The sequence below is a fragment of the Sciurus carolinensis genome, chromosome 17, assembly GCF_902686445.1.
Source record: "Sciurus carolinensis chromosome 17, mSciCar1.2, whole genome shotgun sequence".
In the NCBI taxonomy this organism is placed as follows: domain Eukaryota; kingdom Metazoa; phylum Chordata; class Mammalia; order Rodentia; family Sciuridae; genus Sciurus; species Sciurus carolinensis.
In genome coordinates, this window is record NC_062229.1 from 32,656,572 (window position 1) to 32,676,127 (window position 19,556).

The 19,556-nt window shown below is 40.1% G+C and overlaps 1 protein-coding gene across 2 annotated transcripts in view; it reads right to left on the reverse strand.

Moving 5' to 3' along the window:
* Stac (SH3 and cysteine rich domain) overlaps window positions 1-19,556 on the reverse strand; it is a 147,174-nt gene that overhangs the window by 92,334 nt on the left and 35,284 nt on the right. The window lies entirely within an intron of this gene.

A 19,556-nucleotide genomic window follows, 5' to 3' on the forward strand; every position in this document is an offset into this window, starting at 1 on the left:
GGAAACACAGATATAAATGTGTGAGACTCTGTTTAAATCCTTTAAGATGTTTCCTTTTTCTTAGGTTTAAGGTAAAGTTTCTTGCCTTGGGCTCTAGGGACTAGTAGATCTGGACCTGATGATAGCGGCCCAGCTCCTGCCTTGCTTTGTTCGTCCCAGACGCTGTGGCCTTTTCAAAGTTTCTTGTGTTTACTATGTTTTTTCATCACCAGCTCTTACTACCTAGTTTCCCCTCAAAGAAAAAAAAAAAAAATGAACCAGTACTAGCTGCATGACTTTCAATGGGTCACTTCACCTCAAAAGTGGCTTCCTTTTATATTGTGTCTATCTATGGCAGTCGTTCTGTGGCCTGGAATTAACATCTATGGCTCAGAGCTGCAGACAACATGGGGTTCTATTCTAATGAGGGTATCCACCAAATGTGGACAGGCTCCCCTACATAATATCTAAGATGATCTAATGTGGCATTGCCAAATTCAGCCACCTCCTCCTCAACTCCCCAACTTCTAACTCAGAAGACCAAGGAGGTGTGGTGTACGTTGGTACCTGGAGTAAACTATAAAGTGCCACAATTCCCTTCCCATCACACTCCTATCCAACCTGCCTTGCAATGTGGCTTTGCAGTTACTCCCCTCAAAAGGGACAACCATTTCCCCACTCTTTTAATCTTGTTCGTTTTGGGAATTTGAGAAGGTAACAGAAGCAATTTGAAGCCAGTTCTAAGTGGCGACCTCAATATGCCATGCATACTTCTGGCCTCTCTTTGGAAACCTGCCATCTAAACAAACCTAAAGTAGCCTTAAGGATTATGAGAGACATAGGGTCTAGTCCAGTTCCCATCCCTCCAGGGAGAACCTGGGCACAGAACCACCCTGCTGCCCTGCAGCCATAAGGGAATCTAGCTGGAACCAGAAGAGCTATCCAGCTAAGTCTCACCCATATTATCAACCCACACACTCATCAACTGAAGCATTGACTGAGGTTTTAAGCCTTAGGCGTAGGTCTACTTTGTGCACAATCATAGCTAACTGACACAATGCTCTTCTCCCCACCCTCTGAGCATGTGGAGGGGTAGTACTTCTTGGCCCACCTGAGGTTGGTATGGTTGTATGAAACCAGTTCTCCACTTTGTGGAGCCACACAGTGGGAAGGCTCTGTAAAGCCATCTAGAAAAGTCCCACCAGGGTCGGCAATGAGGAATCATCAGTCAGAAAGGACCAACCAGAGAGGCTTTAACGACCTACACAAAGATGTCAGAAACAGTGACCTTGGGACTCTTGTTCTTGTCTCTTTTTCTCTATTCTACAGCTCAAACTTACCATAGGAGTTAGACTTGCCAAAGAAAGAGGAGGACCAAAGAAAAAGGCAGGGACCTTGAGCTAACCTGGAGCTGTTTGTTTCTGTAGCATAACCTCGCATATCCTGATACAGGGGAGTGAGGTTGTGAGTCCTTGATAGCATTGCATTTATTTTGAAGAGGGACCTCCATCTATGGAGAAGCCAAGTGAGAGAAAACTACAAAACAATCATTCTCTGAGATCAAGTCAAACGAAGGTGAAGACCTGGAAGCAGCAAAGGAGCAAAATAGACCCTCTTTACTTCAAGTCCTTCAGGTTATAAACTGAACTGGTACTGGAAGAAAGATGAATTAAATAGGAGGAGAGACTGTAGTCTTATTTTAGACAGCCTTTTGATACATTAAAGTAACCAGGAAGTTTAGGAATCTGCTAAGATTTTTGCCAAGGATGTGTAACTCAGAGAGAGGGAGGCTTATCAAAGCAAATACCATTTCAGAGAAAAATGAAAATCATTTTCTGTTTGCTTCCCACTATGTTCAAATAGTTCAATAAATTGGCTACCCAAATCTCAAAATAGAATAATAACACCTGCCCTGATTATACCAGGACACAGTGGTGAGAGTCACAGAGGATAATGCATGGGAGAGCTCTCTGAGAACGGATATAAATGGCAGGCAGAACAGGGCAGCAGGGATCTGGGCCAAAAGCTTCACAAGGCCAGCCATCCCAATCCTCCCTACCCTTCCAGGGAGATGTGGTTGTACCCTTGGAGAAATGGAGGCTGACAGAGTTTAAGTAACTTGTTAAGGTCACAGAGCTTATGTGAATCAAGACCAAGGTTCAATGTTAAATTGCCTTCCTCTGGCCCCTATGTGCCCTGCACTGCCTGTGAATCTTCTGGGGATGGATGTGGGGATGAAGGAGAGTCACTCCTCACTCCCAGGGAGAAGAAACTATTTTGGTCAGTGAGGGTGAGAAGGGATATGGAGTGGGAAAGAAAAATCTACTTTCTGGTGTCTGTGTTCCCTGGAAGTTCATGTCTGATATTTAAGTGTGATCCTGGGAATCCTGCAGGCTTTCCTTGCCTTATGCTATGGGGCCTGAAATTGAGTCATGGGGTTGGAGTCTGCCTGCCTCTACATCCTGAGAATTTCCTTGGAAGCAAATGTACTATTTCTCATTGAAATGGACAGTTTAAAAAACACTTAAACAGAGTCTCACACATGAGCTGAAAGGAACACACTTTGCCTAATTATCCCTAAAAGAGCAGAGGCAATAGGAACATATAAAATCCATAAATTGAAGCAAACTCTGAGAATTGCCTGTGTCACAAAATAACTAGCTTCCATGCACCAGTGCCACAGTCCATTTCCACTTGATTTATTATCATAGTAAAATTAACAGATATTCTTGAGTGCCTTACCATACATTAGAAACTACTCCTTATACTCCTTAGCATCATACATTCATTCATTCATTAAATAATTCATTCAACAAATATATATTGTGGTACTACTATGAATGATAGTCCTTGAATTTGGTGGTATAACAGTGAGAAAGGACAATGTCTTTCCCTTTAAAGATTTAAGGTGTTACGGGTAGAGACAGAAAATAAAGAGATATATACTAAAAATCTGGATGAAGGAAAGTAATAGCAGATTCAGCCTTAGAAGGTGATAAGGAAGGTTTCTCTGACAGGTGGCATTTGGGCAGAGATATGAAGGAATTTGTGAGTGTGTGCATTGTGGGTGGTGGTAAAACCAAGAGCCAAGGCCCCAACAAGGGAGCAAAGTTAGTGTATGTGAGGAACACCAGCAGGTCAGCGTCTGAAGAATGATGATGAGGGAGTGGAAAGGCACAGATACCAAGGACAACATGATTCCAGGCCTTTTAGGGCTTTGGAACTTATCCTAAGGATAATGGTTCTGAACAGGGAAGTGACAGAGTCTGACTTTTATTTAGAAAGGGCCACTCCGGCAGCCAGTGGAAAACACAGCAAGAAAGCAAAATGGCAACAGGAAGACCAGTTGGGAGACTCTTGCAATAATCCTGAGGAGACGTCATTCTGGCTTTGTTTAGCATGGCTATAGTAAGATGTGGCTGAATTTGAGAAGAAAGAAATGGGGTTTATTGGGGGGATTGGTGTGGAGGATGAGTGATTTCAAGGGTTATGATAGGAGCAATTCTTTACTGGATGGAAGAACATTGGAGAAGAAAGAAGCTGGCATGGGAAGTGGGGGGGTGGTTTGAAATGATTATTTGGAATTCAGGTGGAGTCACCAAGTTGGCAGTTGAATTCTGGGATGAAGGATAAAAGTCCAAGCTGGAGTAAAAACTTGGGGATCATTAGCATATAGATAGTATTTGGAGCCATGGTACTAGATGAAATCATTATGTCGGCAAGTATTTGGAGCCATGGTACTAGATGAAATCATTATGTCGACAGTGACTGTAGATAGTGGATGGAAGTGATCTGAGGAGAGAGCACCAGAATACCCTAACATTTAGAGGACACTAACATTAATAAAAGTAAGCAAGAGGAAGGAAGAAAAGGGTGAGTAAAGAGAAAACTTAAAGAGAGGTGTGCTTTAGAAGTTAAGGGAAGAAAATGAACCAAAGAAGAGTGTGTAGTCAATAGCATCAAGTGAATCCTAATGGTAATGTGAAGTAATGATTGGCCATTGTGTTAGGCCAAAGGAATGTCTTTGGGAACCTCAACAGGAGGCAGATTCAGGGACAGGGTAAGTGTGAGAACCTAACTGACAAGGTTTCAAGAAGGAAGGTCTGGAGGGGAAGTGAGTGGTAGAGTGAGCAGGGACGGTTTATTTGAAGAGTTTTGCCGGGAAGGGGACTAATAAAGCTGCTGGGGGATATAGCATCTCAGGAGGGTTTATGGTATGTAAGTATGGTTAATTTTTCAGTATGCTTTGAATCTGATGAAGCATAAAAGGGGGGAAATTCTGGAGTGATATCTTTTAAAAAATTTTTTACATTTGTTCTAATTAGTTGTACATAATGGTAGAATACATTGATGCATTTTGATAGCTCAAACGTAAATGGAGTATAAACTCTCATTTTTCTGATTATATATATTGCAGGATCACATCAGTCATGCAGTCATACAGGTACACGAGGCAATAATGTCTGTTTTGCGCTACTATCCTTCCCCCATAACCCTTCCCCTCCCTTCACTCCCCTCTGCCTAATATAAAGTAACTCTATTCTTTCCCAGTCCCCTCCCTTATTGTGAATTAGCATCCACATATCAGAGAAAACATTCAACCTTTGGTTTTTTGGGTTTGGCTTCTTCCACTTAGCATGATATTCTCTAACTCCATCCATTTACCAGCAAATGCCAACATTTCATTCTTCTTTAAAGCTGAGTAATTTGTGGGATACAGAGCACAGAGAAAAGGTTGACTTTGAATTGGAATGAGGGAGTTTACCCAGGAAGAGAAAGAGGCCAAGAAGTTGGTAGTATTGGTGCAGGTTGGATGTGGCTCTTCTCTTTTGATTGGTCCTATTTGCTCAGTGAAAAAAGAAACAATTCTATCTCCTGAGAGAAGAAATGGGAGGTTAAGGGAAGAGATGGTGGAAGTTGGAAAAGAAATGGGCAATAGTCATTTCAGAGAAAGGGCAGAGTGAACAAATGAGAGCAATGCCCAGTGGGGAGGCACAGAGGATTCATTTCAGGTTATTACCTCATTTTACAGATGAGAATACAGATCTGGCATTGTCCCCACAGTTAAATGGCTAGTAAGTTGCAGAATGAAAATCCACAGATAGGTCTCTCTGACTCCAAAGCCCCTTACACCAAATGAACTTTGATGAGAAGGTATCCCACCCTTGACCTCCTCTTAGTAAAATTCCTCGGCTGTGTGTGTTTTATCTACCTGGTGCCAGCTGGAATTTCAGCAATAATCCATGTGGTTGCCATGTTGAGCAACGCTTCTATGCCAATTAATTAGGGAATGCAGAAATTGGGCGTCATGAGAGCAGTGGAACACAGAGGATTCAGCCTGAAGGTGACTGTAATGGCAGGCGTATTGATTAACCCGTCTGTTCTGCAGTAGCACATAAAGTTAATTAGCCAGCATGCGCTTGATCATTTCAGCCAGGATCTAAAGTCCATGCCGGCTGGGAAAGGGGTGGTGTAAATGAGTCTCTACCCACACAGGCAGTAAATCAAGAGACAGAGTCACCCCTCAGCTCGGCAGCCGCTCAGGTTCCTGCCTGTTGCCATCTAACCATAAAGACCTCTCCCTTGCTATTTAAGAGATGCCAATAACACACAGGCTTTTACTTCTGAATTCAAATGAGGTCATCAGGGAAGCTTTGACAAGCAAATATCTCGTCCTTGATACTCATATGTGATCTACATCTTTGATTTTAAGGTGAATATGCCTTTTCCTTTTCACATTTTAACTCTTCTACAATAGAGTTATATCTTTAATTGGAATATGCATTGTTTTCTTTCTTTGAAAAGGCACTATTAATGCCTTGATGGCATCTAAGAATTAAGGAAATAGTTATTTGTCATGTTGTGGCATAACAACTCTCTTGCACTGTCCCTGAGATCCAACTTCCTCCGCATCCCATCACTCACAGATTCACTTCATCTCCTCCAAGTGTGGCTGATGTGACTTGTCAGAGCACTTCCCGCACTTATCCCTGATGTTTTACCCATGGCTGGATGGGCAGAGAGGGTGCTCTGGGGTTTTGAGAAATGTCATGCCTATGATGGGAAATATTTACCCACCCACAGTCTGATTCCTTTTATAGTAAGCACAATACATTACAGGTCCTGATTCACTTTAGTTTGGATGATGACTTTAAAGTCAGAAATGTTCTTCTAACATTTATCTGGCTCTCAGAGACAACTACAAAAACGCTTTCTTAATGAACGTGTTGGTAAAGCAACATTTATTGAATACAATTGATTGCAAGCTTTGCCATAAATAAGCTGTATGCTCTTGGGCTGGCTTCCATAAGGGATGGAAAGCAGAGCTCAGAGGCTGTTAAATCCCCTTCCAGTTCTGACAATTCGGCATACTTGGGGAATGCAAAAGACTTTGAATAGTCTACTTTTAGGAAGCCTAAAATCTAATTCTGGAGACACACAGCAATGCTTCACTATCTGAGGGTGACACAAGACCCTATATTTATATTATCAAGTAATAAGTAGAGTGTTTTGATTGCTGCCTACTCCAATATGGCAGAGAAAGACACTATCAACAGGGGCTGGAATAGTCAAGACCGTCTTTTAAATCTCGAAGAATGAATCAACTTTACAACATATAATGGAACAGTTTAAGTGCTTTGATGACTCCCTCAGTCCTACCTTATGCCCAGGTTCCTTACTGTGGGATACAAGACCCTTCTTGATAGACAGGGCCATCCATTTGTCTAGCATTTTCTCTAGTCACCCTCTCCTCTGCCTCAGGCACATGGACAGCCAAAGGACAGTCCCTAGGTTTTCAGTGATTTTTAACCTTCAGTGCCTGTGTTCTGTCTGGAGGGTTCATGTCTATGTCAAGATACTTGGAGAAGATGTGGACTGCTTAGGTTCTCTCTGGAGCCTTGCCTGACCTCCCTTCAGGTGGCTCTGGATGCTGTCTTCTGTGTGACCCCAGTATGCAGCTTGGAGGTGTCTCATTGCCCTTTTTGCTTCTGGCTCTTGGGTTCCCCTGCAGACCATGAGGCTAATTTCAACACATACAGTGCCTGGCACATAGTAATGACATCAATGATACTAGCAGATAATTACTCAATTCTCACAATACTCAGGACATCATCATAAGTGTTTTAAAGGGATTATATTTTGATCTTCACACTAATCCTCCAAGCAGGTACCATCACTATTTCATGGATAAGAGGTGATGGTAGAAAGAAGTTAAGTAGTGTGCTCAAATAAACCCAGCGAGTTTGCTAGAGCTGATATTAGAACCAAGCAGCAGTTTGACTTCAGGGTCTAAGCTGTTCTTAACCTATGTATACATTTGTACTGATGTACAAACTGATGGACTGAATGAATGGACAGGAGCAGATACAGGAAGACTGAAGATTCAGACAAGGAAGCAGGAATGAGCATACCATGAGCCAGCATTCTGGGGTCTTGACAGGATTCAGGCAGTTCTTACAATAGGATTGCAAAAGTACTTCTCCAGTAAAACTTCTCCGAAAAGCCTGAGCTGACTGGTACTCTGTGTGTTGGCTCGAGTGGGAAGCCACAGTGATTAAGAAGGATGTAGGCAGGTATATGTGGGTGGGTCCATTGCAGGTAGCGAAGATGGCCAGCTAGGAGAGTAATGTAATCCACACTGACCCCCTGCAGGTTCTCCACAAGGCAGAAGCTGGCCTTGGAGAAAGCAGTGCATCAGAGGATCAGGTCAGGTAGGATCTGAATGCATTAGAGGGTAGAGCGTAAATCAGAGAGAACCACTGGGAAAATCTGCAGGTTGCCTCCTCTGTGCCCTGAGGCTGGCTGCCACGTTCTCTCCAAGGAAGTTTCTGTGGAGGCCTCAAGTTCATAGTTGCTAGGATAGAAAGAATATAGTACCACAGAGATTCAGTCACCTCTTGACTATTCCTCCCCACTAGAAAAGACCGTCAATTTCTCAGATATTGTCGCCTTCCTTTCTGAATGTCCTAGATAGTGTGGGATTTGTTTTTTGTCTTGTCCTGAAAACAGTCTTTACCTAATATTATTTAAGCCCTGAGTGGTGGCACTGGTTAAATCTTATTCAACAGCAAATGTAAAGATAATATCTCACGGTCAAGATGATAATGTCTCACTTTTTAATACATACACATGTGTGCAAGTACACACACACACATTTTATTTAATGTGTTTTTCCATGAATCATGCCTGTGAGTGTAGCAGAGCAAATATTATCCCCACTTTACAGATGAAGAAAATGGGACAGAAAGGGATTAAGTGACATGCCCGAGGTCCACAGAAGGTAAGATGCTTAACAAGGAGGAAGAGTATTAAGGACCATCTTATGTGCAGGGACGGGGGTTTATGTATCAGGATAAGACATAGTGGGGAGCTCAAGGCTTTGAGGTTGGACTGGCTCTGCTATCCTTTCCAGCTTTGCATAGGAAAGTTACTAAACCTTTCTGAATTTCAACCTTTCTATCTATAAAATGGGGGTGATGCCAGGCGTGGTGGCACATGCCTATAATCCCAGTGACTCAGGAGGCTGAGACAGGAGGATCAAGAGTTCAAAGCCAGCCTCAGCAAAAGCAAGGCGCTAAGCAACTCAGTGAGACCTTTCTCTAAACAAAATACAAAATAGGGCTGGGGAGATGGTTCAGTGGTCGAGTGCCCCTGAGTTCAATCCCCAGTACGTGACCCCCAAATAGGGGTGATGATAACCTCTTCTGCAGGTTTGTTGAGAGAACTGAATAAGATAAAGCAGCTAATGTCCCTGGCAAAGTGTCTGATGCTCAAGAGCAACTTCATTCACTTTTAACTCGCCCCGCACCACCCTGCCCTGCTGTTTCCAGTTAGCATGAGGTAAAGAAGCACTACTGTCACCTTGTCCCTGCAGGAGGAGGCCAGTGTAACCACACAGGGCAGTCATACCACCTCAGAGCTGGGTCAAAGATTCCTCCTGGGAAAGAGAACTTGATGTGCTCAGAAGAAATACCTTGAGAAGTCACCTGAGGAGGAAAGATGGTACCACAAGGACCAATCCCCATGAAAAGAAATAAGCACAGGGCATTGTTCCACTGAGTACTGAGAAGAGTGAGGTTTGCAGGTTTAAGGATGAAGCTGCTTAGGGAGGTGGTGGAGGAGCGGTCTGCCACCAGCAGGCTGTGCCAGAAAGGATAGAGGGAAATGAATTTAGGGGTAGTACGGAGGAAGGGAGTTCTGATAAGAGAACTACTGAATGGAGTGTACATTATAAGCTCTTCTCCTTTTTCTTCTCTTCATAATCTTCAGCAAAATCTACATCATTCACAGAAGTTTGGGTTAAAGAATGGAGAGGGAGCTTTAGGAAGCCAGCACCGACTGTCATGGATTATGTGGCAGTATTTTGAACAAACTCCTCAGTCCTGGAACCCTGTCAGGCACAGAAGTTGGAACTGAAAACACAGGTCCTGAGCCCTCCAGCCCATTGGTGGGAATCCCGCCAGGATGGCTGACGCTGGAGCCACCAAGCTTCAGCTCCTGCCTCGGCGACCAGGCCTGTCTCTGCTTGGAATGTGTGGCTGCTATTGCCATGGAGCAGAGAGGAGGAGGGATTCAGTCCCATCATTGTTTCTTCCCAAGAGCAAAGAGAGTGCTGGGCCCTATGAAGGTCAATGAAAAACAGAAAATAGAAAAACGATGGCTGTCTAAGAGGTGGAAAAACTGTTTCAAGGGCAAACAAGGACTTTGAGAGTATGGACTTGCCTAAATTCTGATTTGTAACATTAAGTCGTTCTACTGATTAAGAGGTGAGCTACAGAACAAAAATATTTACACTTAAGTATAACACCAGGTTTCATTTATTAAGGATGCCTCCCATATATTGCCTTGCAAATAGCGGGTGCTGGTCGCTGGGTGGACTGCCTCCTCCCCCAATTCTTATCTTGAAGCCTTAACACCCTGTACCTCAGAATGTGACTGTATTTGCAGGCAGGGCTTTTGCCAGGGTAGTTAAATTAGAATGGAACCATTAGGCTGCTCTAACCTGGTGTGTGTAGCCCTTACAAGAAGAGGAAATTTGGATACACAGCGAGGCACACAAAGGAATGACCCTGTGTTATGGTTTGGATGTGAGGTGTCCCCCAAAAGCTCATGTGTGACACAAGAACATCCAGAGGTGGAATTATTGTGTTGTGAGATTCTTAACCGAATTAGTGAATTAATCTCCTGATAGGGATTAACTGAGTGGTAACTGAGGCAGGTAAAGTGTGGCTGGAGGAGGTGGGTCATTAGGGGCATGGCTTTGGGGTATATATTTTGTATCTGATAAGCAGTCTCTCTCTTTCTGTTTCCTGACCATCATGTGAGTTGCTTCCCTCTGCCACACTCTTCTGCCATGATGTTCTTTCTGCCTTACCTCAAGCCCAGAGGAACAGAGCCAACCTCCTAAGAACTGAAATCTCTGAAACCATGAGCCCCTAAATAAACTTTTCGTCCTGTATAATTTGTTCTGGTCAGGTCTTTTAGTCACAGCAGTGAATAAAACTGATATACACACACGTGTGGATACGGTGAGAAGGTGACCCTCTACAAGGCAAAGAGGGAGACCTCCAAAGAGACTAGTGCCTTGATCTTAGACTTCCCAGCTCCAGAACAGAAAGACAATAAACCTCTGTAACTTATGCCACCCAGTCTGTGGTATTTTGTTGTGCCAGCTCTAGCAAATTAATACAGTATCAGTATTCAATAGGAGCTTGATGAGGTAAAATATCATGCACCCAGAGCCATGGACTTAAGTCACAAAGAAGTGGCACTGAGGACGTTTCTATGTTCCTGTCCATGACGAATATGCCTAGCACGTGTTCCACTGGGTAATAAGAAGGGGAACAAGGGTAGGCTGTCTTGTCCGTGCTGTACTGCATGGGGCATCTTTCCTCACATAAGTTCCTGGAGCCCTGAGGGTCATTATCTAAGACTGAGGTCATCTAAGCTCCAGTATTGCTTCCCTTGTGCTGCTCCAACCTTGCCTGATCTTGTAACACAGATTTCAATACTCTAAACTTCCAGGTCCTTATGATCAGTTTTACAGCTCTGTTGATAAGTAGCATGATTAACATTCTGCATACTCTCTTTACTTTCTTTTTCTTTCTCTTTTCTTTTTTCTTTGTACCAGGGACTGAATCCAGGGGCACTTACCCACTGAGCCACACCCCAGTCCACTTTTTATTATTTTTAAACTTTTGAGACTGGATCTTGCCAAGTTGCTCAGGGTCTCAATAAGTTGCTGAGGCTGGCTTTGAACTTGTGATAATCTTGCCTCAGCCTCCTGAACCACTGGGATTGCAGGCGTGTGTCACTGTGCCAGGCCTGCGCGCCCTTATTTTGTATACAAGGTCAGAGGCTATGCTGTTCATCATTGTGTCTCTGATACACAGGTATAGGTTTTGGCATGGGATAAGCATTCTGTGTTGAATGAGTGATTGGATGAATGGATTGCCGGCCTTACAGATTTGAATTCCCTGTATATATTAGTGGGAGGAAAATGGCCAAAGAATCATTCTTTCATTCTTTTGGTCTAGAAGACTCTTCGAGTTTCCCCTTTTTCTCATCTTGAATTTCCTTTTTTGCGTCCCTGGGTGTCTTCCCTGACTTTCAACAATCAATATAGGGAGGGATTAAGATAAGGGAAGTTTCCTTTGCTGAAAGAACAACAGAGACTTTACTTCTTCCTGAAATTAAGAAAAAAAAAAAAAAAAAAAAAAAGAGTTGGATCACACCAAGTGAGGGAGTTGGGGGAAAACAACAGCAAAAACTACTGATTTTAAACATTAGCTATTAGGTGTTGAAGAATTACTTTGAACTTTTCAATTTAGCAGGGCTCTGAATTCCACCATTCACTGTCTATGAAAGAGAAACTCTTATAAACTGTATGGTTTATTTTTTTAAAAAAACATTTTATTTAAAAATAATTTTCATCCTAAAAGTTGCAAAATGGTGGAGTTTGATGTACCTTTCACCCAGCTTCCCCTAGTTAACATTTTAAACAACTGTGTACAATGGCAAAAGTTAGTGAACACTGAAATGAACATTGATATAAAACTATCGACTCATCTACAGACCTTGTTAGAATTTCACCTTATTAGAATTAGTTGACCTAGAATTAATTAAAATTAATGACCTTTTTCTGGTCCAGGATCCAATCCAAGATTTCACATTGAATTTCGTTTTTCTGTTTGTTGGTTTCCTTAGTTAGTCTGTATCAGGTCCTTGGTCTGTCTTTGTCTCTTATAACTTTGACCCTTGTGAATTCTATCTGCCAGTTATTTTGTACAATGTCCTTCAATGTGGGTTTATCTGATGTTCTCTTATTATTAGTAGATTGGCATGTCCCATTGCCAGTGATTAACTTTGGTCACTGTGCTGAGGTGATGTTTGCCAGGTTGTTCCACTAAGAGATATTACTTCTTCCTTTGTAATGAATGAGAATCATGTGACCATGAGACTGAATGTCCTGTTTCTCACCATATATTTGCCCTCTCATTTTAATATCCACGGATGAATCTTGCCCACAAAATGTATTACCTGGTGTTTACCTAGTGATGATGCTCTATTTCTATTGGTACTTTTATATTGAATGGAGGTATCAGATTAATTATTCTTTTGACGGACACCTTTTTGCTTCTAGTATTTTCTTGGGGGCAGAGACCTGTAGTTTACCAAAATCTATTTTATTTTTTTCCTGGGTATATTTGATTACTTTTCTCAAAGCTTCTGGGGGATAAATGCAGAAATGGGACTGTGTTCTTGCTAAGGAAATGTAATGAATGGTATGTATCATTTCTGAAACTAAGCATTAAAGCCATGTGTATGCCTACTCCATGCCTTCACCCCAGCTGCCATGTGCATGTGGTGGAGACTCTCTTCATCCGTGGAGAGTATGACAATGTCTTAGGGCATAGCAGAGTAATATCTTGGAAGAAAAATGGGTGCTCAAATGACCACAAGGAGTGGAGTTGTCCTGTCTATCTGAACAGCTGACCTTGAAACTTACGTGAGAGAGGGATAAAAGATCTATACTTTTTTGATCCAGGAAATATTTATTGGATGTCTGTTACAGCAGTTCATTCTTACACTTGCTAGTATATTTTCTAGTATAATCAATACTAAAATGAACATTTGCTACCTATGTAGTTGAATATATATATATATATATATATATATATATGTATGTATACACACACACACACACATATACACACACACACACATACATACACACACACATACACAAAGATATCTAAGAGCTATCTAAGTGCTGGAAGGTTATATTTTCTTGGCCAAATATTTTTTAAATATTTATTGGCACATGATAATTATACAGGATAATAGGTTTCATTGTGGATTTCAAATTTGTATGTGCACTGTAACACAACTTGATGAATTTCATTCCATGGTACTTCCTCTTGCCCTCTCCTCAGTCCCCCTGATTTCCTTCTCTATCCTACTGGTCTCTCTGTACTACTAATCTACCTGGTTAAGATCTCCCTTAACACGATGCTCTTCAGTTCCATCTATTTTCTTGCAAATGACATACTTTCATTCTTCTTTATGATTGAATAAAACTCCTGTGTGTGTATGAGAGAAAGAGAGAGAGAAAGAGAGAGGGAGGAAGAATGAGTCACATTATCTTTATCCATTCATCTGTTCATGGATACCTAGGCTGGTTCCATAACTTGGCTATTGTGAATGGGTATGTATGTATTTCTACAGTTGCTGATTTTAGTTCTCTGGGGGTAAATATCATGGAGTGGGAGAGCTGGGTCATACGATAGCTCCATTGGAAAGTCCATACTGATTTCCATAGTGTTGTACTAATTTACGTTCCCACCCACAGCATACAAGAGTTTTCTTTTTCCCCACATCCTTCCTTGCTAGCATTTATTATTTGTTCTTGATGATTGACATTCTAAATGAAATGAGATGAAATCTTAGTGTGGTTTTGATTTGCATTATTCCTGATGGCTATGATGTTGACCAATTTTCACATATATATTGGCCATTTGTACTTCTTCCATTGAAAAATATTAGTTGAGTTCATTTGCTCATTTCTAAATTTGCATGTTTAAATTCATAGTCCGCTGGTTGTTATGAGAGAATGTCTTTTGCTTCACAGTTTGTCTAATACTTGTTGTAATTAATTTGAAAAATATTTGTCAATTTCATAGGTAAAAAAATAGCATACAACTTTAAAAACCTACTACTTATTATTTATTAGAAGGGCTAAATACCTTTCATGTGCTTATAGACCAATTTATATGGTTTATATAGGCCAAAACATATTGCTCAAAACTCAACCTTTCTTCTCTTAAGTTTTAGCTCTTTTAATTGATCAGCAAATGTTTTACAGATTTGTAAAGGAATTGGAGTACCATTTGTGTGGGAAATGTTTTTCTGTCATTCATCTTTAACTTTTTCACTGAATTTTTTACAGTGGATGAATTTAGAATTTTTTGTGGAATCAGATTTATCAATGATGATGCTAATGCTGGCAAATAGCCAACATTGATGAAGACTTATTATTTGCTTATTCTATGTGATCCCTGAGGTTGTACATCACTCAACTAGTGATATATGCTTACACTGACTGCCTTCAAGCTTAAAATACAATACGAGGTCTCTCACACTATCTACATGAATACTAAAGCGATCACAGGGGGCTTTTCTCAGTATGCTTGGGCACAAATTCTAGATCTTTAGAAACTTTTTCTTTTGGAAATGAATGAACATAAAACACAAAAAAGTGCTCTAGTGCCTATAAAACCTTTTAAAACATAAAATGAATAAGGATTATTACACTCAGGTAAGTAAAGGAAGAACATAATCATGAAAATGTTTAGTACTAGAATAAAAGTCAATTTTATATACTCTCTAAATAAATTTGAAGAAATACAGTCTTCAAAATAAGATATGAAAACTGATGATCAAACTAGATGAGAAAGGGAGGGGTTCTGGAAGAGTTAAGGAAATGATTTATACCCAGCAGGAAGACCACAGTAGACTTAAAGCAGTAAGAAAGATAAAGGGGATACATCGGAGCTGTAGAAAGGGGGCCAGGAGGTATGGGGCATGTTTGAGAAAATATCATGCAATGCAAAATAAAACTCAATAATTTGGAAATCACTAAAGTTGGTAATATTAGAGGAGATATACAGAAATAATTAGATCCTGAAGAAGATTTCATAATGACTAGAGTGGAAGCATTATTCCAGAATAAGATAAGAAAGGGTTCCTCTGCTAAATAAGGAAAGAAGACCCAAAGCTGTCTGTGGGCAACCACCATGTGTGTGGTCAGGTAGTGAAAGGAGGTGTTGTTTCTTCTGCCAGCATACTAAAGTATCCTGTCAGATGTTACAGCATCAAAAGCAAAGGAATATTACTCAGCTCTAAAGAAGAATGAAATTCTGGCATTTGCTGGTAAATGGATGGAGTTAGAGAATATCATGTTAAGTGAAATAAGTCAAATCCAAAAAACCAAAGATTGAATATTTTTTCTGATATGCAGAAGCTAATTCACAATAAGGCAGGGAGGGGATAGGGAAGAATAGAGTTACTTTATATTAGATAGAGGAGAGTAAAGAGAGGAGAAGGGGTATGGGGGAAGGAATGATAGAAGAGTGAAACAGACATTATTACCTCATGTACATGTATGACTGCATGACCGATGTGATCCTACGGTATGTACAATTGGAAAATTGAGAGATTACACTCCATTTATGTATGATCTATCAAAAGGTATAAATGTATTCTACTGTCATGTACAACTAATTAGAACAAACAAAATAAAAAAATTAAGAATTAAAAAAAGCAACAGATACCAAAAGGAAAGGATATTAGATTTCTCTTTCACAATGTGAAAAACATAAGACAAAGGTGTGATTTAAGCATGCTGAATGCAGACAAATAACCATTGATAAGCAGAGAAAACAAAAGTGTTGGGAATATGGACAATAGGAAGCATGAAAAGATTTGTGCTCAGGACAATTTAATCATGGTTGTGTTAGACTGACTGATATAAAAAGAATCATAAGGAAAGCTCACCTGTTGTAAGAACTTAATGAAAAATACGACATGTAATTTAGAAATGTTTTAATGGTAACAGAAATACCATGACATGTAGTACAAAAACGAAAGTGGTGTGTTGGGTGGAGAAGGAAGCCAGGCTGTGCTGATTTCCTTGTTTTATGTGGGGGAAGTGACAGTGACCGGTGGCATCAGCTACAACCAGCACTGAGACCTTCTATGTGGCAGACACTGTGCATGAGACTTTAAGTGCATCATCTCTTTTAGTCCTCTGATTGCCTGATCATGTGGGTCATTCTACCGTCCTTTAGGATAGGAGAGAAAGTGGATGTGCCAGTCCATTCTCAGTGTTAACAGAGGTACCGAGTTGCAATGAATGATATGTAAAAATTTCAAAGTAGACACAAGTACATTTTAAACATTGAACTGTCCCAAATTTGTCAGGAAAAAAGGTTTGTACAGCACACAAAGAATAATTTAAAGAGAAAGGAATTAGCAAAGAGAATGAAAACCTCCAGAGAAAGAAAATAAGGTGACAGAGGTAAAATAAGACAGAGGACAGTACATGTTAAATTTCCCCACTGAGTAAATTTAAAATGTAGTTTATATGCCACAGTTTCTTTATCCATTCATCTATTGAAGGGCATCTTATTTAGCCATAAAGAAGAATAAAATTATGGCATTTGCTGGTAAATGGATAGAGTTGGAGAATATCATGCTAAGTGAAATAAGCCAATCCCCAAAAACCAAAGGCTGAATGTTTTCTCTGGTAAGTGGATGATGATACATAACGGGGGCGGGGAGGTGGTAAGGGAAGAATGGAGGAAGGATGGATTGCATAGAGGGAAATGAGGGGTGGGGAGGGGGGGGTGAAGGAAAGATAATGAAATGCGACAAACATCATTACCCTGTATGATTACACAAATGGTGGGACGCTCCTTCGGGTACACTCAGAGAAATGAAAAGTTGTACCCTATTTGTGCACAACAAATCAAAAATAAATTAAAAAATCTAATAAACTAACAATTAAAAAAAAGTAGTTCGAAGGGGTCATTCTAAACTGAAATAACTCCTAAAGATTACATAATAAAATAGTAAAGAAAATGCTAAATGCTGACAAAGGAGGGGGCTTTGCAGTATTTATATTGGAGGTAAATTTAAAGTAAGTTAGTGAGAAAAAGTGGGAAGTCAGTCAGTGTCGAGTGGCATGGTCTACATGGCTATCTACAAAGTAACATGGCATCAGACCTAAAAGATAACAGTTTTAAGACTATGAAAACAAACAAACAAAGCAGTAGTGAAATACTCTGATTTCTTTCCATCAATTATAAATCTCACATTGTGAAGTATAAGATATCTGAACAATTGAATTAATAATGTTGATTTAATTCAGAGTATTAAGCTCTTTACACTTCAGTAAACAGATTTTCTTTTCAAGTGCCTAAGAAAGACCCATCAAAAATTACCTCATGAGCAACCATAGAGGAATTCTCAATGAGTTTTTCAAATTACATGAGCAAAAATGCCATATTCTATGGACAGATAATTTAATAACCACAAATAAGAAAAATAAATAACAATGAAATATCTAACCGACTGAACATTAACCATCACATACCTAAAAACCTGCTTCTGTTTTAGAGTACTAAGACAACAGCAGTAAGAATAATAACTAAAAAATAAAAAAAATGTAAGCGATGTGATTGCAGTTTACTCAAGAGTGATTTCAAAGCCATAAAAAAACTTGAAAAAATAATGCAACTAAAAACTATATAAATGACTATGGTATTAACCAATTTCTAGACAAAGGACTTCTATAAGCTTGCAAGTAATGGCTATACAAACAGTGTCCTTTGAATATGCAGGAACCAATACATTTACAGAAGAGCTTATTCCTTTTATTTCCTGAATTGAACCAAGGAGAACTCTTAACAGTGCGCGTCTGGCCCTGGGGCAGTTATAAATAATGAGAGAGAATGGAGGCATCGGTAGAGACTAACTCTGAAGATGAACAGGATACTCCCTGTAAGTGGAGTGAATACAGGTAAATACCTCAGGGTCAGCTGGCAGCATCTCCCTCAAATGTGGCCAGTTTCTCTCTGTGTTGGTATGTGGATAATTACTGGGTGAACTCAGGAAAAATGAAGATCTTTATAAGAAGGGTATGGCATTGCCATTTGTAGAAGCTGAGTTGTCCCACCTTGAACCTTGTGCCCGTGATTCTCTCCAGGAGCTCCCAACACATTTTGCCAACTCTTTTTTGTTTGTTTGTTTTTTTCTCATTTCTCCCTGCTGCTGTTGCTACTTCCATGTTTCCTTTTCCTTATATTCATTGTGATTTTTTTCTTTCCTTTTTACCCCCACTGTGGAGGAGGCAATGCAGTATAGTGGTGATCAGGGTTAAAAAGTCCTTTGTCACAGTGTCAGATTCAGAGATATTTAAAAATTCTCTGAAGTTCCAGAGGTGTACTTTTTTGGTTGTTGCTGAAACTGATAGAGGATCAAAGTCATTTTCTTACAGAAAGATAATGGCAGTTTTATCAGAATACGGGGATCTTACTTCACATGTTTCAGTTTTCTTAACTGAATAAAGTACTGTACAGACTGAGGTACATCCGTATGTATGTCTTTCACTCTGTTCATATAAAGCAGATGTTCTATGTACTTTCTATTTGCAAACAATAAATGGTTGAGGGCGGGAGGGAGATTGCTTTGTAAAAACAGGGCGTCTTGGTTCCAAAACTTTGCTGCTGGACATGGTAAATAAATATCGTACTGCTCTGCTCTGTTTATCTCTTTTGTTTTGTCTGTATTTGGATATAAAATTCTTGTGGGGGGAAAAAACTATATAAAGAACAACGAAGCAATTCCAAGGACATTGGGAGAAATAGCGTTTAACAGATGAAAGTAGAAATTAACCAAAAGTCAGAGAATAGACAAATCCAAGAAATATTAAAAAATATTATAGTAGGAACAATTTACTTAGTCTAATGAAGAGGAAAAGAAAATATCTCTACTACATCACAATAGTTAAAATGAGAAAGAAGGTATAATCACAAATGCAAGTGATTTGAGGTCCTACTAGTGTTCTTGAAAAACTGGTCTAAAAAGATAACTCTCTAGGGAAATATAACTTGGTAAGATTAATTTAGAAATGGTAACATAGTAAATTAGTTCAATTACCATGGAAATTATGGAAGATTGCTTCTTTTTCTTTTGGTATTAGGGATTAAATGTGGGGATGCTTAACCACTGAGCCACATCCCCAGCCCTTCTCATTTTTTAATTTTTTATTTTGGGACAGGGTCTTGCTAAGTTGCTTAGGGCCTCACTGAATTGCTGAGACTGACTTTGAACTTGTGATCCTCCTGCCTCAGCCTCCTGAGTCTCTGGGATTACAGGCATGTGCCACCATGCCCGGTGGAAAATTGCTTCTTAACAATTACCTGTGGTAAGGTGCATGGGCCTGATATTTTACGGGAAAGTACCTCCAAAAATCTAGGAACACGTAAATTCTGTACTACATAGTAATTCCATAG